Source organism: Cupressus sempervirens, unplaced genomic scaffold (genome assembly GCF_028749045.1).
Source record: "Cupressus sempervirens isolate cs-2001-9-10 unplaced genomic scaffold, ASM2874904v1 CseChr00c100005_01, whole genome shotgun sequence".
Taxonomy (NCBI): Eukaryota; Viridiplantae; Streptophyta; class Pinopsida; order Cupressales; family Cupressaceae; genus Cupressus; species Cupressus sempervirens.
The window spans coordinates 1087788-1115535 of NW_028322203.1; the positions used below are offsets into that span (position 1 = coordinate 1087788).

At 35.8% G+C, this 27748-nt stretch overlaps 1 pseudogene; it reads right to left on the minus strand.

Annotated features, from left to right (window-relative positions):
• Nucleotides 1-489: 489 nt before the first annotated feature.
• The window catches only part of LOC149527912 (uncharacterized), a 30850-nt pseudogene continuing 3591 nt past the window's right edge, over nucleotides 490-27748 (minus strand).

Genomic DNA, 27748 nt, shown 5'->3' on the forward strand with positions numbered 1-27748 from the left:
TAATACTAGAGGGGTACTTGTCAATTTGGTGGACACCATTACACCTTGCTTGCCTTAGTCTAGTAGCAATCTTCACCTCAATTCACACCTCCATACCCTAGGCAATTATAAGCACTAAGGGCAAGGGCATAGAGAGAAAATCTAGGTGGGCAAGCCCTGGTAGATAATGCATGAATACCTTGGTGCATTTGGTCCCAAACTAATGATCCGTTGATTCCTAATCATTCATAAGTTGAGACTCAATGCTTCCATCTCTCTATCCATGGATGTGAAGAGTTGAAGACAAAGGATATTAGTGATAAAAACTTGGCTAAAGAGTAAGGCAAAAAAGAACACGCCCTTCCAATGGGTCAATTGAAGAAAACAAAGAGCTCTTGAAATGTTGTGGCTAGAAAAATTTGATATCATAGGAATTTTATAATATTGTGTCGAATGAAGTAGTTATGCCAAATTCTAGATTCTGCTACATTAGATTATTTTATTTGACAATCAATAAGAACCAGGAGTCTCATCTTTATCAACCTTCCTAGACTTCTTCTCTGATCTATTGGATTCCTCATGATCCATATTAGTAGAAGATAATTTCCTTTTACAATGAGCAGATGCCTCTTCCTTATGCAATATTAGAATATCATCATCTTCATATAAAACCTTAAACCGCTAAAATGTAGAATCATATCCGATAACTTCACCCATATACTTTCTCCAGTTGTATTCATAAAATGCAATTGAAGAACATTAATTTCTATCTTAATGAATTTTTTTTATAATTATATCTACACATTGCCCTTTGGTTGTACTCTTGAAGTAAGACAGAGAACTTATTGACCTAGTTTAAAAACCTTGTCCTCCTTCTCAACTATATGGTCTTATGTTAAGAAGTGGCAAAACAACCAATTTGAAACTTCTAGAGCCTCCTTGAGATCATCTTCCATTGCATGAGTCTGTAGCCCTTTCCTTATAAGCTGCCCCTATTCCACGCATTTTTTTCTCTTTTCATGTGAATGTCATCTTAAAATCTTGAATCCTTTATTGAAGGTTTATTGTAAACATTCTTATTCTTAGTCATGTGCCAATTTTGCAATTTCCTTACTTCTCAAAAGCCACAAGAAATCAAAACCATGAACAAATGTAGATGGAGTGGAAACTACAGGAAAGGATGAATCTTTAAGTGAAGTTTCAATAGTTCATAGTTTATTTCCACCGAGATGTAGTTCTTCAATACTAGGGAGTGATCTATTTAGCTTCTCAACCTACTCCCACGTTATGCCACAGTTGTTATGCACCAATATGTGCAGATTGGAAAACATAGGCAAAAGATCTAACCCAATCTTTATATGACGGTCACTTATATCAAGAACTCTAAGAGTTGGAAGTTGTTCACAAGTGAGACCCAATTCCTGTCTACAAATTGTCAACTTCATGATGTGAAAAGTGGTGGAGGTATGCAAATCATTTGATATCTCTTCCATGAGTAGAGTTTTTATTGGACATTTTCAATTCCCAATTGTTACATTCATCTCATGGAATCAGTCAGGCCCTAAATGGATCCAGCTGAAAAAAAAATTCATTTTCAAACAACTAATATTTCAAATTGACCCATTTAACATGTATTTTTTATTATAATCAAGTTTGACCACTAAATAATATAATAAAACTCATTTTATCATTAATCTACCAAAAAGTGTGACTTTTGACTAACAGGGCCTATCAGTTAGCTTTAAAATTTGACCCAATCAAATAACTGGGCTCTAAAATTAGACAAACTAATTCTCTATTTCACACAGTTGTACCATGTCAAAACTCATCTCATGATGAAATTTCAGTCAAAAGATAGTGACATTTGAAGTTGCCCTCTTAGAACTACCTGCAAGAAAACATGTTAGAAAACAATAAGTCACATTATGTTTTGGCTTTGAAAACTAGGTAAACCGACACTTAGGGAAACAAAAACTAGGAAATTGGTTCACTTTCATGAGGAAAAAATAAATCCTAGATTAGGGCTCATAATGAATAATTGGGCACATTTGGAGAGTGGTCAAAGTAAGCTACTCAAATTTGCAGAGCTGGAAACAATGGCAAAAAAACATTTTTTGCAAATGGAATGGACCTGGGAAAATGTGGACACAGATTCGTCAAGATTTGAAAATTGGAACACTTAAAGTATTTTCAAAGGAGAACATAGTGGTACAATCCATTTTATTCATCTATCAAAAATTTTAAGAAATGACATCATGAACAGGGGTAATGACCAATCAACAATTGTTGACACCAGTACAACAGCACAAATTTCATTTGAAAACTTATCAAATGGAGTTTTCATAAGCTCAAAATTGAAACATAGTAAGTATTTGACCTATAAGATGTATTGAAAAGGTAATTTTCTTATTTTGGTCAATTGGGTCAAAGTTACAAGAACTCAAATTGGGCCTCCTAGAATTCTAAACAATTCCCATTAGCATGACAACAATAAATTACCAACTTTGAGGGATTCAAAACCTAGTCAAAAGGATTCAAAACAACTTGAAATATGAAACATAGGTTCTCTAGTATGGACACTAAAAACTCCCAAAGTGGTGAGTCATGAAACATTACTATGTGCAATATATTCAATTGCAAACACAACCTCCTATTGTTGTTTGACACTTTGACAAAAATGCAGAATTGGACATTGCTCAAAACAAGACTTCACGAAGTGGCTCAAAATAGAAATTTATCTTCATGGAACACATATATGTACTAAATGAAAGGTGTTAGAAACATTAAACACCTCTTAAGCCTCACAAGTATAGTTGGGAACACATGCATTAGAAAGTATTTATAGGGCATTAGTTTTCAATGTTACTCAAAATCAGGGCTTCAATTTTAAGTCCCAACACTCCCCACCAAATAACCTAAGAAAAAACATAAATAAAATTATTAGCATGCATGAAAAATGTTAAAGTATATGGAGCCACATGAATTATTTGAAGGTTTCCAGCTACCAAAGATAGTTCTCTAATAAGGTGGACCATTAACATTTTTCCTAATTTTTTAAAGCTAAAAATAGAAAAGACTACTAGCAAAAAGAACTATAGCCAATCATAAAATAGTAATAAATACATAAAATCCATTTTAATAGAACTATTTCATCAAACCATAGGTTAAATGATTTGGGCACAGTTTTCAAAACACAAATCAATTGTAAAGAAGCAAGTGAAAACTATAGTCTCCCCCAAGAGATGGGTGAGACTAATAAGTTGTAAAAATGTCCTTTGACCCTAATAAATGCTCATATATATATATATACATATAAAATCCTATTTTTTTTATTAAACTTGATTTAAATGGTTTATTTGACTCTTCAATTTTCATACTTCAACAAATTAGTTATTCGAATAGATGTGTACAATAAAGAAAAAAATCCTTTTTATTTCTAATGAATAAGAAAAGTCATGTTTCAATTATATACTAATGATAGGACAAAGAATTGTACCTTTAGGAATCTACATAGTTACTAGATTAAACCAAATGGAACACATTGCTAGGCATGCTTTACGCCTCTGTAGGATGCCCCTTGGCCTTTTTTTTTTGCTATCAGGCATGGATTTTGTATTTTTTCTCATCTATAAATGTATATATTTTCTCATAATCACCTATGTTTGCGGCTCTTGAGGTAGACTTATAAGCCTTTAAAAAAGTTTTTCTAGTATCTCATGTGATTTGCAACTATATACCCATCAGTTTGGATAATTCATTTTTTCCCCTTATCCCCTCCTTCCCTTCCATGTTTCACAACATCTCTTTAACTAAAAGGAATTTCATATTTAAAGCTTTCTAATTTCCACATTTATTCATTTTTTGATGAATAGTCCTTTTCTATTAATAAATAATATACTAAGATTACAATTCACAAAAAAGGGTTGGGGGATATAAGCTCACCCCACGAGAGTTCACATGGCTAAAGCCAGAGTGATAAAATATTCATCAAAAAATAACATATTAAGAAACCTTAGGTAGCTAAGAAAATGCTTGTTGAGGGAGGTGGCTCATCATGATCACGAAAACACTAATCATGTTTGGGATTGGGGGGCAGGCTTGGAATAGTCCAACTGTCATCAACAATAGTAGTAGAAGGATCAGTGGCCTAGTTAGAATCTTTTGTCTCTAGCTACAGAGGTAAAATTGCTAGATCTAGGTGAGGCCATTTCCCAGAGAGCACCTTTTGAGCACTAGGAGGAGGAGCCAGTGCCACCATGGGGCAAGGAAGTTGAATGATGCCTCCATCCACCATTGCCACCTCTGGGAGAGCTATGGCAGGAAACCTAGGAGCATGGGGTATGCGAATAGTGGATTGAGGATTGGCACTGCTGGCAGTGGCCTCTAGGCATCAAAGTATCAACCAAGGCATTTGGAGGAACTCTGGCAATAGTGCAAGGGGCATTGCCCTAGTGGTTAAGTAGCTCTTGTAGGTGAGTCACCTCCAAGGCCACTTTTTTTTCTTGAACTTAAATCTACATAGTTACATTATTACAAATGTGTGCCTTAGTGTACATAACAATATTAATATCAAGAAAATTATGAGTGAAAAGAAAAACATTTTTATCTTTCCATAGAGTGAACAAAATCTCCATCCTAAAGGTATGCCAAAGCTAGGTAAATTTCTAATGGATTCTAGGGGAATCACCCAAAATAACCATGTGCCAAGAAAAGGATTCAAGCTTAAGTGGCTTTAAAAATTCATGAATCTAATACTAGTAATTTTGAGCACATCAAAAAAACTAGAAAATATGCAAGAAAGACTCTAGTTGCCCAGAAAAAGGGCATCTAGGATCTGGAACCCCAATATGATTGAGCTAAGCTTTTGGGGGATGACCTTGAAAGGCCAAGTACCAAGAAAAATGGGCAATCTTGAGTTCTGTAATAGCACTCCAAATAGTGTCAAAACGCTTTATCCATTGAGAAAGAGAAGATTACAAATGCCATCTCTAGTTGAGTGTGTCCACCATCGGTAGATAGGGAGAAAGTCATCTATGACGCAGACTTGTTTTGGAATTGATGAAAGGAGTGGTAAGATACCACTTTGAATCATGCCACTAAGGTCGAACTAATTGAATACCCACTTTATGAATTAAGTGTACTAGAATTGAAGAGAGCAATAAGTCAAAAGTCTATCGATTTGAATGGGCAAGATGATACTAGACTTGCATATCTTCCCACGATTTGAAACTCATAGAAACCCAAGAGAAAAGATCTTTAGGATTCTTGATGCCTTGTTTGAAAAAAATAGAGCACTAGCACCTTGAGTCTTGGCAAGAGGGGTACCTTGGATAGCAAACAGGGGAGACCACCAAATGTTCTATTGATTCAAAAAGAGTCCATTGCGAAACTCATCACCAGACCAATGAAGTCAAGGCTTGATAGCATCCCAAGCTTTCCATATGCTCTTAATGACAAAAAAGCCCTATATTCATGTTCCTATTTTTACTATTTATGAGGCCCAAAATCAATTTTTTAACAATTTATAAATTTTGACATTCAAAAACTTTGGATGGAAAACATTTTTTTTAAAACTAGATCCAATTATACCTAGTCATGTGAGATTAAATGAATATGGTTGAGTCAATGCCCTTCTTGGTGAGATGGAAATAGTCCTTAAATATTTCTTTCCTACCATGAATATATTTTCAGTTTGATGCTTGCACCTCCTCAAAGTTAATACAAACTTGTATACAACACTTGGACAAAATAAAATAAATTTTATTTTATTTTTATAGGTAAGAGGCTAAAGCCAAGATTAATTATTATGTACTATTATTAATTATTATTTTATTAAGCACGAGTAGATTTGAACTCAAGACCTCTTCAATAAGAGGCTCACAATTTACCATTGTGTTGCAGGCTCTTGCCTACAAAATAAAATTAAATAATGTATTGTATCTATATAAGAAATAAATAAAATTGATTATTATTTCAATATAGAAAAATATACAAATTTTTAAATTGGAAAAAAAATTAAAAATGTAAGTTCACTTTAAAACGTAAAAGTTAAAATACATTCACATTAAGGAAAATAATACATTTTCATATGAACACCATACATATATCATTCTAAAAGATTCAATAGAAAAATATGGTAGATTTCAAAATTCTAAAAATATCCCAAATAAATATAGCAAATAAGAAAGAAATATGATTAAAATGAAAATTATAGGTATTCTAATATAGATTTCAAAATCTCAAAAATAGCACAAATAAATATAGCAAATGAGAAAGACATATGATTAAAATGGAAATTATAGATATTCTAATAGATTTTCTATTAAAAAATGATAAAAATGATCTAATTCTAATTACTGTGATTAAAAAAAGTTAGAAAAATAATAATAATAATTGACTAATTTTATTGAAAAAGGTATTCTAATAGATCAAATATCTTTAAATTCTAATTTAGACAAGTTGATCATCTACCTGTAATCTAAACTCGAGATCTTTTTTAAAAATTTATTTTACTTTCAGGAATTGTTATCAAGGTTGACAATTTTTACAAATATATAAATTTATAAAATTAAAGAATCCAATTTTATTCATTTGGGGGTTCTTCACTATGAAAACAAGGGAGATTATTTGTTCTTATTCAATATTCAATAGGAGAACATCCAATAGGTACCTAAATAATTTGTAAAGTGTTAACATATTAATCATTAGGGTTTAAAAGTTAGGTTAGATATTTTAGTTGTAGCAGTTATTTTATAGCAATTATTAAACTAGTATATGACTACCTTATTTATGTAATGAATGTTGATGAATAGATACAGTAGATTTTTTATTGTTTTATTATTATTTTTCCATTACATTAGGTTTCTAGGCCTAATAGTGGTATCAAAGTAGGATATTCTACCAAGGGGAGGATATTTTGTATATGTCAGATTCAAGTTCAAGTGAGTTCCAGGTTTAGGTTCAAATGAAGAGTAATTACAATGACTCATTGCATACTATAACAATTACAAGTTTATACCATTTTCAAACAATTTTATTACACCTAATGTGTGTTATTATCAAAATGTTGTTGTATGGACAAAACAATTCATAACACCCAACATGTGTTATTTCATAGCACAAAATGTGTGCTCTTATCAAATTACAATACAAATAAACAAGTTTGTAACACCCAATGTGTATTATTCTATTGCACCCAATGTGTGCTCTTATCAAATTGTAACATGAACAATACAAGTTCATTGCACCCAATGTGTGCTATTTTCAGTAATTAAGCACCCAATAGTGAAGAAAGAATGTGAAATATTACGGGCTCTCTTGTTGTTGGCAGCCATTTCCATCAATATGAATACATAGAAAATGAATGATGACTGTAGGTTTAGATTTATGAGTTTATGTTACAAATTTTATATCATAATTGATCAACAATAAAGTCTTGTTTGAATCACTATTTTATTTCCTTTTTGTTTCATTTCAACTACTGTCATATATCAATATTATTGGGTTTGCTGTCACAAAAATTGGGAATTGCAAATCACATATTTTGAATTGCATGTTAATTGGTTTTAATGGAGAAAGGACATTTTTCATTTAACAATTAGTTTTGGGAAAAAATTCTATGAGTTTTCAATTTGAATTGTTGATCGATCAGATTTCAACGATATCTTTATTGGAACCTTTTCGGTTTGAGTTACCAATGTAGACACCTAAATTTGATTACACCGCTTTAGTAATCCTATTTAGTTATCTCTAAAGGCATCATTAATTAAATTCTTATTTATTTAATCCTTTGCCATCCCTAGCTGATTAATTTAATTAATCATCTATAGTCATAATTGATAAATTAAATAAACCCATTATTTATCAATTAAATCCTATTCTTCTATCTAATTCCAAAAATCCCCATTTATTAAATAAATCTATTTGATAAATAAAATCCTCAAATCCAAAAACCCCTAACCTATCCCTAATCCTCCATTTAGCCTAATCCACCCCATCCACCCATACTAAAACTAGCTTAGCCACTAACTCACCCAACCTCATTAATGCCATCCACTTGCACATCTCTAACATTCCTAATCTAATCCTAAACCCAAGCCTAATCCACTCCCTAATGTTGTCACATTCCCTAAACAAGTTTAAGACTTTCTTAAACCAAATCAAAGTCTCCCCTCAAAAATCCCAACCACCAAGTCATGAGTGCTCTTACAAACCATAAAAGACTCTTACAAGCCCACTCATGACTCTTACATCCATCTTCCACACTCTTCCCTCTTCTACACTCATTCCTCTTACATCTCTCTTACATACTCAACCCCACTCATCATGCCTTTAACCAACCCTTTACTCTACCCTCTCACACTCATCCTCCTTGTGACAAGTGTCACCTTCCCATTGGTGCTAAACAAGCACAATCCATGTGCTCCCCTTTGAGTGCATCTTAGCCCTCCTTAACCATCTCCCCATCCTTGCATCTAATCCCTCCATCCCTCTACCCCTTGGCCTATAAATTGAATCCCATCCCAAGCCATTTCAATCAACAATCTTAGAGCTAAAGTTACCATGCCCTTTTGAGAGCCAAAAGCCATACCCATACCCTTATAATGTCAAATTGAGAGCTCACAAAGCTACCAATTTTCTATTATCCATCTCCACCATTGAAGCAACTTTGACCATTTGAGCATACATCCACATCAAAGGACACATCTACAAAATCAAGAAAGCAATGAAGTGCTTCATCCTTTGAGGTTTGTATCTCTTGTTTTTTTTTCTTTGTCTAAGCATATATGTGAACTTAGTTTTGGTTTGTGAATGCTTTCTTTAATGTTAATGTTCCTTGCACACTAAGATCTTGTTCTACAATCAAGAACTATGCAGTCAGCATAAGTAGATTGGCATAAATGGTGTGAAGAGGATCAAAGATTACCTACACTTGTAAGATATTTTTGGGCACAAAATAAAAGTTGTATGTAGACGTACAGATTTGGTTTGGGTTCATAAATTGAATGGTAATGTGATTAAATCTTTGGCTAGATGACATATTATGTTTTCTTTCATAGTCTATTATTTTATTAGTAGATGGAATGGATTGATATATATTGATCATTAAATGTTGATAGACTAGTGATAATTTTTGGTTTCCTCCAATCTTGGTAAAGTCCCTTGGAAACATCTAAAACTTTAAGAAGATTTATGTGCTTTTGGACATAGAGAATATATTGGTCCTGCCACTATTGAAAGCACCTATTAAATGTTTGAATAAACTCAACCAATGTTTATTTTATATGTGTGTGTGTGTGGGTGCGTGCGTGCATGTGTGTGTGTGTGTGTGTGTGTGTGTGTGTGTGTGTGTGTGTGTGTGTGTGTGTGTGTGTGTGTGTGTGTGTGTGTGTATTCTCACAATCTACAAGATGGTGGGGTAACAATGTCAAGAATATATAGTAGAAGATTTGATAGATTTCTAGTGTGGAGAACTCAAAGATTTTATAAGTGCAAAGCCTTGGAAGGACAACTAAAATTATAGAGAAGGAAAATACATTATCTTAATGTGTTTGATGGTGTCTTGATGCGTTGGATACATGGTTTATTATCTACTTGTTAGTGATCAAGGAACAAGGATAGGTATATTTTCTTCATCTCATTCTTGAAATAAGTAGTATGCATTTCATTCAGATTGATGAGATTTTTTTTTTAAAGTTGGAGATAGAATTTGTGGTCTACTGATGCACTCCATCTAACAAACCTAGCAATGAAGATAAATATCTGGTATCTTATCCAATGGCTTATCACATGAACTCATGTTATTAAAATCATTTTCTCTCATTTTCCAAGGGGAGGATATTTTGTATATGTTAGATTTAACTTCAAGTGAATGGAATTTCAGATTCAAGTTCAAGTGAGTACTAGGTTCAAGTTTAAATGAAGGGGAATTACAATGACTCATTGTATAACATTACAATTACAAGTTTATTCCATTTTCAAATAGGTTTATTGCACCTAATGTGTGCTATTATATAAATGTCATATGAAAATAAAAATTCATAACACCCAATGTGTGTTATTTCATAGCACCCAATGTGTGCTCTTATCAAATTATAATACAAACAAAAAAGTCTATAACACCCATTGTGTGTTATTCTATTGCACCCAATGTGTACTTTTATCAAATTGTAACATGAACAATATAAGTTCATTGCACACAATATGTGCTATTTTTAGTAATTATGCACCCAAAGAGTGCTAATTCAAAAGGGACAAAATAAGTCTCAAACTGATACCTATCAAAGCAATAGGCTGAGGAGTTCAAAATACTCCTAATTTCATGTAACCCTTTCCATTTAAGGGGGAGATGTTAACTTATTAATCACTAGGGTTTAAAAGTTAGGTTAGATATTTTAGTTATAGTAGTTATTTTATAGCAAATATTAAACTGCTATATGACTACCTTATTTATGCAATGAATCTTGATGAATAGATAGTTTTTATTATGTTCTGATTATTTTCCATTATATAAGATTTTTGGATCTAATAGTAAACAAGGGAGATGTATAATTTGACACAATTGCTTTTCTTGAATTGCTTTGAAATGATTGGATTTTGGTTCACTACTAATGGTTGCCTACTAGAAAGAAGAGGACGTAATGCTTTAGATGAATACTATATAAGACTATATTCATACTAGGTTTGAAAAAACTCAATTATATACCAAATAGGGGACAACAATTGTTTAGAAACATTTTCATACTCAGATTCACCAAGAGGAAGTGTTCCAAAGTCAGGTAGTATGAATTGGAGGTGATCAAGATCAAGTATCCTCCTCCCCTCTTCATCTACCCACATTGATGTGCTCAAAATGCAATTCCCAACCCCTAAATCATCATCCTATTCAACAATATGCCTATTGTAGGGTAAGTGCACCAAGTTGTTGTGCCAAAAGGGGGGTTACAAATGGACACTTTTTTTCTGAAATTAGAAATTTTTGAACTTCAAGAAGAATTTGAAGATAGTTACTCTCAAAATTTTAAGATCTAACAAAAACAAAAGTAGTATTCCATTGAATCTAGTTTCTAAACTACTAATTTTTTCCCAAAATGCTTTAGTTTTAGGTCCTCAAAAAAGTGGGCCACAGAAAGTGGTACTATTTATTCAAAAAAAATAACATAGTATAAAGTGTGGCCACCCTAAAATTTTAACTTTTTTATTGAAATTATTTAATCTCTCTAGTCAAAAGTTACCTAACACTATGTAGTTTATCCCTAATTTTTTGAGTAATTTTATAATGTTTATTTTTTTAATGAATTTTTAATTGGACACATCCCAAAAATGTGAAATATATGTGTGCTCCCCCTAGAAATGATTGAAAACTAATCTAAAATCAAAACTTCCTTTTTTCAAAGTGTGTAGAATGGAGTCTAGTTTCTAAAAAACTAAGTTGTTACAAAATTTGAGGAACGAGCTAAAATATATAGCCCAATTAGTACATGTTGGTTTTTGACATAAAAATAGACATACATTCAAAAGAAATTAGAGTTGAAAGGTTTGAAATAGTTCAAATAAAAAATAAATTATATGGTTATATAGCTAACACATAGGCCTACAATGTCATGTAACTTGATTTTATTGATGGTTAACCATGAGGAAAATTGAAGGAGAGTACACAAGTCAAATAATCATTTTTTTTATGTTTGTAGCAAAACATGTCTCAGACCAATTCAAAGACTCCAAACCTTTGGGTTAGATCCCCAAGGAAAAACCAAGGCTTAATCTTGGTAGAATGCAAAGCTTTGAATAGTGTGTGTGCACTATAGCTATTTAAAGGTTTTTAAAATGTGGGTCTTAATAGTGCATACATGCTTTAGTCCACACACATTATTGAGACCTAAATTTCAATAGAGAGGGAAGGAGAGAAGCATAGAGGGTAGAGAATGAGAGAGATTAGAAGATGGGAAGAGAGTAGGTGGTGGGATAGGGAGAGAGAGTGAGAGAGAGAGAGAGAGAGAGAGAGAGAGAGAGAGAGAGAGAGAGAGTAGGGGAGTAGAGAAGGTGGTATAGGGAGAGAGGGATGAAGAGAGAGAAAGAGAGAGTAGGGGATGGGAGAGAAAGAGAGATAGAGTAGGGGATGGGAGAGAGAGAGAGAGTAGGCAGTGGGAGAGGGAGAGCGAGAGAGGGGGGTAATAAGAGAGAGAGAGAGAGATAGAGAGAATAGGGGATGAGAGAGAGAGAGAGTAGGAGATGGGAGACGGAGGGGGAGAGAGTGAGAGAGAGAAGGGGGTGGGAGAGAGAGAGAGAGAGAGAGAGTAAGGGGTGGGGGAGAGAGATAGTAGGGGATGGGAGAGAGAGTATGGGGAGAGAGAGTGAGAGAGAGTAGGTGGTATGAGAGGGAGTGGGAGAGTGTGTGTGTGTGTGTGTGTGTGTGTGTGTGTGTGTGTGTGTGTGTGAGAGAGAGAGAAGAGGTGGGATGGGAGTGTGTGTGTGTGTGTGTGTGTGTGTGTGTGTGTGTGTGTGTGTGTGTGTGTGTGAAAGAGAGAGAGAGAGTAGGGGATGGGAGAGGCGAGAGAAAGATCAAGAGAGAGAGTAGGGGATGGGAGAGATAGTAGAGAGTGAGAGAGAGAGAGTAGGTAGTGGGAGAGGGAGAGAGAGTGGGGGAGAGAGAGGGGGGATGGGAGTGTGTGTGAGAGAGAGAGTAGGGGATGGGAGTGTGTGTGTGTGTGTGAAAGAGAGAGTAGGGGATGAGAAAGGGGAGAGAGTAGCCTGAGAGAGAGAGTAGGGAATGGGAGAGAGAGAGGGGGGGGGATGAGAGTTTATGTAAGATGGACAGAGTAGGGGATGGGAGAGAGAGTGTGAGAGAGAGAGTAGGAAGTGGGAGAGGGAGTGGGAGAGGGAGAGAGAGGGGGGATGGGAGTTTATGTAAGATAGAGAGAGTAGGGGATGGGGGAGAGTGTGAGTGAGAGAGAGAGAGTAGGGGTTGATAGAGAGAGAGAGAGAGAGAGAGTAGGGGATGGGAGAGAGAGAGTGAGAGAGAGTAGGCAGTGGGAGAGGGAGTAGGAGAGGGAGAGAAAGTGAGAGAGAGAGTAGGTAGTGAGAGAGGGAGTGGGAGAGGGAGAGTGAGAGAGAGAGAGAGTAGGGGATGGGAGATAGAGTGAGAGAGAGTAGGTGGTGGGAGAGGGAGTGGGAGAGGGAGAGTGAGAGAGAGTAGGGGATGGGAGAGAGAGTGAGAGGGAGAGTAGGTGGTGGGAGAGGGAGAGAGAGAGAGAGGAGGGGATGTGGGAGAGAGAGAGAGAGAGAGAGAGAGAGAGAGAGAGAGAGAGAGAGAGAGATAGTAGGCAGTGAGAGAGGGAGTGGGAGAGGGATAGAGATAGAGAGAGAGTAGTCCAAGAGAGAGAGTAGCCCAAGAGAGAGAGCAGGGGATGGGAGAGGAGAGAGAGAGAGAGCAAGAGAGAGTAGCCTAAGAGAGAGAGATAGATTAGGGGATGGGAGAGGTCTAGACAATGAGAGATAGAGTAGGTGGTGGGAGAGGGAGTGGGAGAGGGAGAGTGAGAGAGAGAGAGAGAGTAGGGGATGGGAGAGGGGGGAGAGAGTAGCTTGAGAGATGGAGAGAGAGGGAGAGAGAGTAGGGGATAGAGTGTGAGAGAGAGAAGGTGGTGGGAGAGGGAGTGGGAGAGGGACAGAGGGGTTGAAGAGAGAGAGAGAGAGAGGAGGGGGATGGGAGTGTGTGTAAGAGAGAGTAGGGGATGGGAGAGAGAGAGAGAGTGAGAGAGTAGGGGATGGGGGAGAGAGAGAGAGTAGGTGGTGGGAGAGGGATTGGGAGAGGAAGAGAGAGAGAGGGGTATGGGAGTGTGTGTAAGAGAGAGAGTAGGGGATGGGAGAGAGTGTGTGAGAGAGAGTGGGGGTGGTAGGGAGAGCATACGATGGGGGAGAGAGAGAGTGAGAGTAGGGGATGGGAGGGAGAGAGTAGAGAGCGAGAGAGTATCCAATGGGGGAGGGAGTGAGAGAGTGAGAGAAAGTGAGAGAGAGTAGGTGGTGGGAGAGGGAATGGGAGAGGGAGAGAGAGAGTAGGGGATGGCAGAGAGAGTAGGCAGTAGGAGTCAAGGGAGATAGATAGAGAGAGTATCCCAAGAGAGAGAGTAGGGGATGGGAGAGGAGAGAGAAAGTAGGGGATAGGAGAGGAGAGGAGAGAGAGTGAGAGAGAGTAGCCAGAGAAAGAGAAAGAGGGAGAGTAGGGGATAAAGTGTGAGAGAGTATGTGGTGGGAGATGGAGTGAGAGAGGGAGAGGGAGGGAGAGAGGGCATGGGTGTGTGTGTGTAAGAGAGAGAGTAGGGGATGGGAGAGAGAGTGTGTGAGAGAGAGTAGGGGATGGGAGAGAGAGAGAGAGAAGGGGGTGGGAGAGGGAGAGGGAGAGGGAGAGAGAGGGGGGATGGAGTGTGTTTCTATGAGAGAGAGTGGGGGATGGAAGAGGAGAGAGAGAGTGAGAGAGAGTAGCTTGAGAGAGAGGGGGGATGGGAGAGAGAGATTGAGAGAGTAGGGGTTCGAAGAATGAGAGAGAGAGTAGGGGATGGGAGAGAGTATAGGTGGTGGGAGAGGGAGAGCAAGAGAGAGAGATAGGGGATTGGGGAGAGAGATTAGGGGGATGGTAGATTGAGAGAGAGTAGGGGATGGGAGAGAGAGTGAGAGAGAGTAGGTGGTGAAAGAGGGAGTGGAAGAGGGAGAGCAAGAGAGAGAGGGGGGATGGAAGTGTGTGTCTATAAGAGAGAGATTAAGGGATGGGAGAGGAGATAGCGAGCAAGAGAAAGAGTAGCCCGAGAGAGAGAGAGAGAGAGGGATAGGAGGGGATGGGAGAGATAGAGATAGAGAGAAAGAGTAGGGAGTGGGAGAATGAGAGAGAGTAGGGGATGGGAGAGAGAGTGAGAGAGAGAGTAGGTGATGGGAGAGAGAGAGAGTACAAGATGGAAGAAAGAGAGTGAAAGAGAGTAGGTGGTTGGAGAGGGAGTGGGAGAAGGAGTGAGAGAGTAGGTGATTGGAGAGAGAGAGAGGGTAGGTGGTGGGAGAGGGAGTGGGAGAAGGAGATAGATAGAAAGAGAGTAGGGGATGGGAGAGAGAGATTGAGAGAGAGACAAGGGGGTTGAGTGAATGAGAGAGAGAGAGAGTAGGGGATGAGAGAGTGAGTGAGATGGAGAGAGTAAGTGGTGGGAGAGGGAGAGCGAGAGAGAGAGAGTGTGTAGGGGATGGGAGAGAGAGAGTGAGAGAGAGAGTAGGCAGTAGGAGAGGGAGAGTGAGAGAGATAATATAGGATGGAAGAGAGAGTGAGAGAGAGAGAGTAGGCAATGAGAGAGGGAGATAGATAGATAGAGAGAGAGTAGGGGATGGGAGAGGAGAGAGAGTGAGAGAGGGTATAGGGAGAGAGAGAGTAGGGGATGGGGATGTTGGGATATGGAGAGATTATTTTTCACATAGTGTGTACACAATATATTGCATACACGCTTTATAGTGCATACGCATTTTATAGTGCATGCACATTATGGTGTGTACACACTTTATAGTGTGTACATGTTGTAGTGTGTACAAACTATATGAAAACATCCAAAAATGGTCATAATGAAAGTTTGGATCCCAACTAATCCATATTTTACATTTTTTTTGTTGCGTATTCTATTATTTTGACAGAAAACTCAAGTTTCATACTGTTGGAAGCTAGCAAACACTATTTGAGGGCTTTTTGAACATTTTTAAATTCTATTTGAAGCTATCAAACACCAAATTCAATAATTGGATACACTTTTTGAAGGCTTTTTGAATATTCTTTCTATAAAAAGGTTAGTGCAGTCCTTTTTAAATATTCTTTTTTATTATATAGAGACAAATTTGATTATAATTTCACATGTTGTTTAATATATAGTGAATTCATTGAAATTTGTATGTTTAAATGAATTGTTATTTGGAAATGGTTAGAAACTTGACAAGTTGTTTAATATATATTGTGTATTTATTGAAATAATTGTAATTTTCATATGTATTTGAATGATTTTTAATTTACAAAATGTAATTAATTCAGATGTTTGAATAATTTGACATATAGAAATCATCATCATGCCAAGGAAGAAATAAAAACCCAAACAATGGAAGAGAGGGAGAGATATTTGGAAATTAAAAGAATTAAAATGAAACTACTATATGAACAAAGAAAATCGCAAAGCAGTAAAGAAGAATTGTCTTTCGAAGAGGAACAAGAACCACCAATACAAAAAAACAAAGAGGAAGAATTGGAAAGACAAAGAGAATGAATGAGACTGTTATGCTCAAGAAGACAATTGAATTGTGAAGCTACACCATCTTCTAATGTTAGAGTCATATCATCATTTCATGTTGAAGAGATGCTAATTTGTAGATCTGACAATGTACACACTCCATCATGTCATGTTGAAGGTACAACATCAACATGTCAAGTAGGTGATATTCCATCTTTTGCATCTTATTACCAAGGCACATCATCTTCAGTTCAAGGTACGAAAAACACTCAACCTTATGTTGATGTTCAAAATGTTGAAGGAATGGAAGATAATATAACACCTTCTAGAAGTCATTTTAGAAGATCAAAATATTTGATTAATATTGATACTAAGATTTTGAAATTAATGCCTTATAAGATTAGCAAGCGTACTTGTCAAAGAAAAGTTAATCATATGTGGAGATTATTCTTTGAAAAATTATATATTATAGGTCAATGCCAATTATTTGTTGAAATGATGAGGAATTTAAAATTTAGGCCTATCATGAAGATTCTTGGTCTAAGAACGATGGACAATTCAAATGAAAAAAGCATAGTAAAGAATCTAATGAGTGCTTATGACAAAATGGGTTCTAAATCACACACTATAGATAGTAATATCACAAGACGAGTACTTACATCAACAATAGTAAGTACCCAAATGAAGAAAACTCAACTTATGAGAAAGACAAGCAAAACATTGAAAATCGGTAGAGGAACTCTAAGGAGTGCCATAGTGAGGCGTGAGAGATTGGAAGATCCAACAAAAAATGAGTTATGGACATTTAGTGATAGACTACTACAAAAGGATAAAGGAATTAGTGAAGCTTTAAAATCATTGATCAAAAATTTTTGGACAAATAACAAGCATGTTTCCCCTAATCAAAGAGATGTTGTAAGAAGGAGGATTGGTAGCCAAAATTGTGATCCACATGTGAAATATTTTTTGTACTCAACTCAAACACAATTTTTTATAAAATTTATTGGTATGTATCCTCAAGTCAAATATTTTTGAGATCGGTAGACCTTTTTATGTGAAGATAAATCACACATGCACAACTTCTTATTGTAGGATACATATTGAATTTTCTAACCATAATGGTGTTTTTAGGCATATATGTGTGGTTTTGCATTCTAAGTTTGTTTTTCAGGATTGTGACACAAATGAGCTATCTAGATCTTCAAGGGAATTCATATCCAACATTTTATGTGAAATAGGGGATGACCAAAATTTTTATAGGACATCATGCTTGTATGGTACATGCTTCTTTTGTGGTTCTTTGCAACTTTTATCAACTTGTGAACATAAGGATAGTACACATGAAATTGGAAATGAAATAGTAGATTATGGAAAATATAAGACAATGACATATGCTCTAAAAGATGGGAAACATGGTAAAAGATGTCATTGAAAAGATTGTAGTGTATGAGTTCATGAAGATTTTTTGTAAAAATATTATTTACAAGTATGCAACGCATACACATAGAGCTCGATGGCTAGATTTGCAATTCAAATTATGCAAGGATACATCTCTACTCGATACAATTTTTTTTGTTGTAGACTTCATAGAGAACTACACACTACAACCACAAAATGAGGTGCATGAAAAGTATTATACTTCTAAATAGGTTTCTATATTTGTTCACATAACATTCATGCATTCACCCATAAGTACAGAGGATAACAAAAATATTTTGAGGGAGTACTATTTTTACATCAGCAATGATTGATCACATTCTACAAAGTTTGTACATGATTTTTTTCAACTATTTTATGAAGATTTGGCTAACAAGGGCATACCATATTGTTAGCAGATTATTTGGTCAGAAAATTGTGCATCTCAATTCAAGAATTCACAGATGTTCTATTGGTTGAGTAGGATGCATAGGTTGTCTAGAATTCAATATATGTGGAATTTCACAAAGGTTAGTCATGGAAAGGGAGAGCACGATGGTGCAGGCGCATGCATCAAAAGAGTCTTAGATCGTGAAGAACTAAAGTACAAAGATAGAGCAATATTGATAGATGCAAAATCTTTCATCTAGTGGTGTAACACTACAATGAGTCTAGGTAAGCAAGGTGAGCCTATGGTTCATAGATTTTTTTTGGTTGATAGATAATACTAACATTGCACCATATGAAGGTTGTTGCATGGTAACAGGATCAAGTGAGTTGCACTCTTTTAGAAGCTTTGATGCAGGTTCATGGAGTATCCATACATGAAAAATGACATGCTATTGTCCATCATGTGTAGAAGAAAATCGGGATGAGCGTGAGTTGATCGAATGGGTGGACAAATGGGATATATGGGTTTTGGGCCCATTTGACACCCATCACCCCCCATAAGCACTAGAACTGGTAGAGATAGATTTATCCATTGACTTTGACTACTTCTCTGATCTAGTGCAAGCTAGTAATATATATATATATATATATATATATATATATATATATATATATTTCAATATGTAACTTTATAACTTTTACCTAAGTATTTTTTGAATTAATGACCACATTTTGTACATTTATCACTGCAGGCCATGTTTTTGCTAGTATTGCACCTGAAGACAATGAAGAAGGGATAGATTAATATTTGTGTCATTCTATCCAAGCCAAACAAAAATTGGATCACTCAGTTATAGATGGTGAAGGTTTAGAGTAACATATTGGTGTGGTGGTTGTAATCAACACATGGCTTAGACAATATTCTATGAAGAATCCTAACTTGTGGTTATTAAAGGATTGGAAAATAGAGAGGAAGATTCTTCATTATTCAAACCTTATTGTCGCATCAAATGTCCACTTGATAAAATATGGTGGAAAACCACATAATAAGACTCTTTGGAAAGTTTTTGAGTCAGACTATGAGGCAATACTTGAGACATTAAAATGTAGAGCAGATCCAATTGGTTCATTAGATTGAATAGGAAGGGAGGGAGAGAGAGAGAGATATATATCTCTAAGCCAAAGAGACACAACCCTCCAATAGGTAATAAATAGTTATTCTAAGAATCTAAAGAAAGTGTATCTAATAAAGAAAAGGAACATCATTGAAGGATCTATATGCATATATGAACATTAACCAATAAAAATATAAAGGAATATAGATATTGAGTATTGTATACAACAAAGATTTTTCCAAACTAGATGCAATAAGTCATTCATAATAGTTAGACAATTAAGAACCTGATATAAATATGAACATGATTATTCTTACATATGTATATAGTATTATTGACCAAATTAGAATTTGCAAAATAATATTGCACATAATATCCATTACAATAGCTCATGGAAGCTTTGTGATTTTAATAGTTATATTCTTTTAGTCTCGAAAATGGACATTACAAATATTTCTCATTAATACTTTACAATAGAAAATGTTTACAAAAAATGGCATGTACTTGTATGAGGACATTATATATTAAAGAAATCCCACACTAAAGCAGTTGGCTAGCCACTCAAAAAATAGTAACTAAATGCAAGTGGGATCATAAAGATACCTTAATAAACTAGTATCCTTTTTACTCAAGCAACATCTTGGTCATCTGCTTGACTAGGACATGTTTGGGAACTGACAATCTCCATTTAAAGGTGGCAATGAGCTTTTTGTTATTTTGTTAAGATCATTAATATATTTTGATGAATGCATAAGGAGTTCATTGATTGGTTATAAGCTTAAGGATAGGTGTTTGGTTTGATTTTAAGTACATTTGTGCTTTAGGAGGGTCTAAAATGGTCATTGGCAATGTATGAGCAAAAGTTGCTAACAACTTTTTAAAGGTTACTTAGCAACTTTTCTTACTTTTTTTTGTTTTTCCAACTTTACTAAGAGGCTAAAAATTCCTAACCAAATACAAATACTGATGAGAAGAATATAAAGGTGATGAGAAACCCTAAATCAAGATTTGGTAAAAGTCATTGTATGGCTAAAGTTCAGAATAGTAGACTATATGCAGCAATCTTTGAGGAATACTCACTTTCATGACTGATTTCTTGTGAATAGACTGGAGTTTTGTGTAAATTTTCAATGCATTAATGTTTAGATTCTTATATTTTTGGTACTATTTTATAAAATTCTTTTCAAACTGTACAGTGTGCTACTAGTTTTGGCATACCATGTAAATTAGGGGTTGTATCTTTGGTTTCCACCATGGGAAAACCATGGAACCTTGGAATCTTGAAGTGTAGACCCCATTTTGTTTGCAAAAAATTGCAGGGCCCTTGGATGCACATGCAACATTTTTTTGAGCTTGACCTAGGCGAATACAATAGTATCCAGCTAGGAGTGGACAACAACAAATTGGCTCTAGAATCTAGAAGAGTGATTTTTAAGCTAATCCCTTTTGAGGGATTAAAGAGGACTATTAGGAGGTTTTATTTTTTGAAGGAGAAGTTTTGATAAGCTTGGGAAGGGGTTTAAGAAGTGAGGACAACAGGGAACCCTCAAAACCCTCAAAAACACTTAATTTTAGTATAATTGTTATACAACTTTTTGGTGGCTCAAGAACCCAAAAATGCTTTAGGGTTGTTCATTGGAAACAATTCTTATTATTACCAAATTTTATGAAACCTTAAGGAAAATTTGGTAAAGGCCCTAGAAATCTACAAGGAGGCCTAATTAGGGCTCCTCTAGTAGCCCTATTTATGAAGGAACTATTCAATCGGTTATCAACCCAACTTGACTATCACTTTGATCATGTGAATAGGTTGTAAAAACTCTATAAAAATCCTCAAAGTCCTTGTTAGAGCTTTTTTTGGTGAAAAACCATAAATAACCCTTATAAGCCTATAGACAGTTGATTGCTAAAGAGAAAACTAGCAATGCTAAAGAGAAAACTAGCAATGCTAAGAAGTTTAAATTCTTGACTTGATGGGTAGGTTTGGGTAGGTTAGGGGATCCTTGACTATGAAGGAATCCTAGAGACCATTAGAGATGTCAGAAAAAAACTTAGATCTAGTTGAGGAGCAAGAGCATAGATTGGCTAGTCTATCCCAAGCTTCCCCACCACATGCCTAGTTTGAGTATCCTAGCTTCCCAAGTCCTATAAATGCAAGGCCATTGATGAATAGAAATTTCTAATTGAAACATTTTTGGTGCTGGAATGAAGTGTGTGACCAAATTTTTTGGCTACTAATGAGCCAATTTGAGGCTTCACTTCACATTGCTCCGTGGATAATTCTATAGCACTTGTTACTTCTTTATCTAAAATTTTTGTGTCTATGTACATGTGCACTCTTTCTTAATAGTTGTAGGTTTTTTCTATTCATCTTAAGTAATTGACATACCTTGGATGGCACCAAGATAACAATTTTATTCTAAAATGTCCTTTTCTCTTAGATTAATCTCTTTATTAAGAAAGTTTTATATATCTTCCTCTATATATTTAATAGATTTAATTGCAATTCCTCTATATATGTTCCTCTATTTATTAAGTTTTCCTTCGTAGGAATGAGAAGGCATGGGAAGTTAGGACAACTATTGGTCACTATATTTAAAATATAGTCACCAGATTTCACTTGTAGGACTTGGAAAAGGTTCCAAACTATTAAAAATAAAGTAAAAACATCTAATCCTAGGCTATCTTGACCGAAAACTCAAAAGACCCAATTTTTCCTAATTAGCAACTTTTGCTCATATTTTGCACAAAGAGGCCTAGGCATACATATCTTGCTCATATCTCTCTCCCCATGTGTCATGGGATCAAACTATCTATTCTATTAGCTCTAGGTGGCTAGCTAAACCCTATCCCCAAGCTCCTCCCATCCCATTGAGCACTTGAACGTTCTCAGGCATGCTGAACCAAATCATCCCTAAGAGTCACTAAATGCCATAGGGCAGCGATATTTGATGGGGTATGTCTCAGAGATCATGTGAGGTATGGATGTGATTCTAGGTGCTATATGACCATGTTGCAAAGACCTACAATAACCTCTCTTTCTTTTTGAAAATCATATTCCATTTTGATTTTGTGACCCCATCTCTGGTGATGCTGAAACTTGTAGTGTTGACCAATACAAAGTTGCCAACTGTCAAATCTCTCTCACCTTTTTTCATTGGATAAAAATGTCTATTCCATTAGCTCCAGGTGGATAGGTAAACCCTAGCCCCAAGCTCCTCTCATCCTGTTGAGCATTCAAACATTCTCAGGCACGCTAAACCAAATCATCCCTAAGAGTCACTAAATGCCATAGGGTAGAGATCTTTGACAGGACATATCTCAAAGTTCATCTGAGGTATGTATGCAATTAAAGGTACTATTGGACCCTATTATAGAGACCTACAATAAATTCTCTCACTTTTTGGAGACCTTATTCCATTTTGATTTTGTGACCCATCTTGGGTGATACTAAAACTTGTACTATTGGCTAGTACAAAGTTGCCAACTGTCGAATCTCCCTCACCATTCCTCATGGAATCAAACTATCTATTCCATTAGCTCTAGGTGGTTAGGTAAACCCTATCCCCAGGCTCCTTCCATCCTGTTGAGTGCTCAAACATTCTCAGGCAGGCCAAACCCAATTGTCTTTAAGAGTCAGTAAATGTCATAGGGCAACAATCTTTGACGAGGCATATCTCAAAGTTTGTGAAAGGTATGGATGCAATTCTAGGTGCTATAAGACCATGTTCCAAATAATTGCAATGATCTCTCTCACTTTTTGGAGATTTTATTCCATTTTGATTTTGCAACCCCATCTTGAGTGATGTTGAAACTTCTAGTGTTGAACATTACAAAGTTACGAACTATCGAACCTCTCTCACCTTTTGTTGTGGGATTGAACTATCTATTCTATTAGCTTTGGGTGGCTAGGTAAACCCTATCCCCAAGCTACTGGCATCTTGTTGAGTTCTCAAATGTTCTCAGGCATGTTGAACCCAATCGTCCCTAAGAGTCACTAAATGCCATAGGGAAGTGATCTTTGATGGGGCATATCTCGGAGCTTGTGTGAGGTATTGATGTGATTCTAGGTGCCATAGGACCATGTTATAGAGACCTACAGTAAACTCTCACTCTTTTTGGAGATTTTATTCTATTTTGATTTTGCAACCCCATCTTGGGTGATGCTAAAACTTTTAGTATTAGCCAATACAAAGTTGTCAACTATCAAATCTCCCTCATCATTCCTCATGTAATCAAACTGTCTATTTTGTTAGCTCTAAGTGGCTAGGTAAATCATAGCCCCAAGCTCCTCTCATTCCATTGAGCGCTCAAATGCTCTTGGGCTTGCTGAACCCAATCATCCCTAAGAGTCACTAAATGCCATAGGGAAACAATCTTTGACGGGGCATATCTCGAAGCTTGTGTGAGATATGGATGCAATTTTAGTGCTATAGGACCTTGTTGTGGAGACCTATAATAACCTCTCTCACTTTTAGGAGATCTTATTCCATTTTGATTTTGTGACCCCATCTTAAGTGATGCTAAAACTTGTAGTGTTGGCTAGTACAAAGTTACCAACTACCGAATCTCCCTCATCATTCCTCATGGGATCAAACTGTCTATTTTGTTAGCTACAAATGACCAAGTAAACCCTAGCCACAAGCTCCTCCCATCTCATTGAGTGCTTGAACATTCTCAGGCACACCTAACCAAATCATCCCTAAGAGTCTCTAAATACCATAGGGTAGCGATCTTTGATGGGGCATATCTCAAAGCTGATGCAAAATATGGATGTGATTCTAGGTGCTATAGGACTATGTTGTAGAGACCTGCAATAACGTCTCTCTCTTTTTGGAGATCTTATTTTGTTTTGATTTTGTGACCCCATCTCGGGTGATACTAAAATTTGTAGTGTTGGCCAGTACAAAGTCACAAACTATCGAATCTCCCTCACTATTCCTCATGGAATCAAACTTTCTATTTCATTAGCTCTGGGTGGCTAGGTAAACCCTAGCCTCAAGCTCCTCCCATCTTGTTGAGCACTCAAACGTTCTTGGGCATGTCAAACCAAATCATCCCTAAGAGTCACTAAATGCCATAAGGCAGTGATCTTTGATGAGGCATATCTTAGAGCTTGTGTGAGGTATGGATACAATTCTAGGTGCTATAGGATTGTGTTATGGAGACCTAAAATAACCTTTTTTTCTTTTTTAAGATCTTATTCTATTTTGATTTTGTGACCTCATCTTGGGTGATGCTAAAACTTGTAGTGTTGACCAATACAAAGTTGCCAACTGCCAAATCTCCCTCATCATTCCTCATTCGATTGAACTATCTATTCTATTAGTTCTAGATGGCTAGGTAAACCTATCTCCAAGGTCCTCCCATCTTGTTGAGTGCTCAAACATTCTCGAACACCCTGAACTGAATCGTCCCTAAGAGTCACTAAATGCCATAGGGCAGCGATCTTTGATAGGGCATATCTCGGAGCTCATGCAATGTATGGATGTGATTCTAGGTGCTATAGGATCATGTAGTGAAGACCTACAATAACCTCTCTCTCTTTTTATAGATCTTATTCCATTTTGATTTTGTGACCCAATCTCGGGTGATGCTGAAACTCGTAGTATTGGCTAGTACAATGTTGTTAACTATAAAATCTCCCTCACTACTCCTCATGGGATCAAACTATCTATTTTTTTAGCTTTGAGTGGTTGGTTAGGTAAACCTTAGCCCCAAGCTCCTCCCATCCCATTGATCACTCAAGCATTCTTAGGCACATCAAACCAAATTGTCTCTAAGAGTCACTCAATTCCATAGGGCAACGATCTTTGATCAAGCATATCTTGAAGCTCGTGCAAAGTATGGATAGAATTCTAGGTGCTATAGGACCATGTTATAGAGACCTATAATAACCTATCTTTCTTTTTGGGGATCTTATTTTATTTTGATTTTGTAACCCCATCTCGGGTGATGCTAAAACTTGTAGTGTTGGCTAGTACAAAGTTGTCAACTGTTGAATCTCCCTTACCGTTCCTTGTGGGATCAAAATATCTATTTTATTAGCTTTGGGTGGCTAGGTAGACCTTATCCCCAAGCTCCTCCTATCCTATTGAGGGCTTGAATGTTCTTGGGCATGCCGAACCAAATCATCCCTAAGAGTTGCTAAATGTCATAGGGTAGCTATCTTTGATGGAGCATATCTTGGAGCTTGTGCAAAGTATGGATGTGATTCTATTTGCTATAGGACTATGTTGCAAAGACCTATAGTAACCTCGCTCACTTTTTGGAGATCTTATTTCCTTTTAATTTTGAGACCCCATCTTGGGTGATGCTAAAATTTGTAATGTTGGCTAGTACAAAGTTGCCAACTGCCGAGTCTCTCCCACCTTTCATCTTGGGATCGAATTGTCAATTTTTTTAGCTTTGGGTGGATAGGTAAAAACTAGGCCCAAGATCTTCCCATACTTTTGAGAACTTGAACATTCTCAGGCATGCCAGACTGAATCATTTCTAAGAGTCACTAGATGCCATAGGGTAGTGATCTTTGACAGTGGCAACTGGATATGTCATCTCATCCAATGATGGAGACTCATCATAGAAGGTAAAGGGGTGATCATACACCTAATTTTTAACATGTTATTTTTTTATGGTAATAAGAAAATCCTCTTTTGTAAGGTCAAGGAAATTGAGGTCACCTATAAACCCAAGTTGCCTTAGTCCTAATGATTTTTTTTTTTTTTGTTATTTTTGTTAATAAGTTGACTCAATAAGTGTTTTGAGAGGCATTACAACTTATATAGATCCTATGTGTTACCAAAACTACTTGGTTAAGTTCTAGGAAGAATTAGTGCAAAAATTGCATTTTGCAATAAAAGTTGCTAAAAACTTTTTGATAATTTTAGCATTTTTTAAAAAAATATTGAAATTAACCTTGTAACCAATCAATCCAATTGGTAATTGGTTGGAATGGATGTAAGATGATGAAAATAATCTCTATGAATTTAGAGGAGGCATAAAGTGTTGGTGATATTAAATTTTTTTAATATGGTAAGGAATCACTGCTGATGTTAAACTTTTATATAGGATCATTTAGTTATTGTCAAATATCATTACTTCCTAGTTGGAACAAAAAACTCGTACTTTGTTAGAATGAAACACCACTTTAGCTACATGTTATCACTTAATGGAGTTAATGGAAGATGTCAAGAATCTTCTTGGGTGTCTTAATAGCCATTTCATGGGTTTGAAACATAATCACTTCCCTTTGTGAAGAGTTGTCCAAAAATCAGCAAATTACATGTTGTTTCAAAGAAAATATAGTCATAGAATGTTGGAAGATTGTTTTCACTCATAGGATGTTGAAGAATCTCTTGGAAGGATGGAATAGATGACAAATTGAAGTTTGTGAGATATGTATTAGGTGTTCCTTGAAGTGTCTAAGGTGTTAGTTTGAAGCAAGAAGTTGATTATGATCCATTTCTCAAATTTGCTCATTTTTCCCTTGTTGCTTTCGAAGTCTTGAATAGGGAAAGTGATCAAGTAGTTTTTTGAAGTTGGGTAGAAGTTTGTTCAATGTTGTAACCAAGTTGGAAAGAGTCTTTGTAGACACTTAGAAAGGTGGGAAAGTTAATTTTTCCTTAAATGTGTTCTTGTTGGGAATTCACTAGCTTTTAGCGTGAGCACTCTGCATAAATTTGGATGTAAATTACATTAAAATGAAATACACATTTAATGTACTTAAAACATAAAAAATAAAAAACAAGATATATATTATAATTACCAATAATGTCATATATGAACAAACATATAATATATTATGATAACCAATAATGTCATACATTAACAAACATATAATATATTATGATTACCAACAATGTCATACATGAATAGACATATCATATATTAACCAATAATGTCATAAGTCTAATAATGTCATGCATCAAATATATGGCATACATCAAATATAAAATATCATATATACATCAAATGTATATCAAATTTGTCTACTAACATAAAATCCAATGTATATGTCCACTAATGCCTATACATGTGTATCTATCTTTATATCTTCTCCTTCCCATGAGGAGAAGGAAAAAAATCCCTAGAGGTCTTCAGTCGTCGTGTGGAGGGAGATAATGGGGATGATGGGGTCTTCCTCACACACTCACTTATCCTCTTGTTTAGGCTCTTCTCTAACTCGAGCTGATACAAAAAAAGTAGATATGAATCAATAATTATTATACATTAAAATCAAATAAATATACACATATAATTATTTATTTTCTTACCACCATCAAATATTCACTTTGTACATCCACCTCAAAGGCTCGCAGATGATCGACTGTAATAAGGCCCTATTACAATTCAATCAATATAATCACTTATAAATAAAATTTAAAATTTCAATATTAACTATTTTAAACAACAACTAAAACCAAGAAAATTATTTCATACCTCGGTCAATGGCTTTGTACTAGCCATCACTATAGCAACTCCACAATCGATGGATTGGCGAAGATGAGGAGTCTCAAATGTCAACAATTACATGCCATATAATACAATTTACATGTAACATGAAACATGGAACAAATATAATCAAATAAATTAAATTATCATGAAACA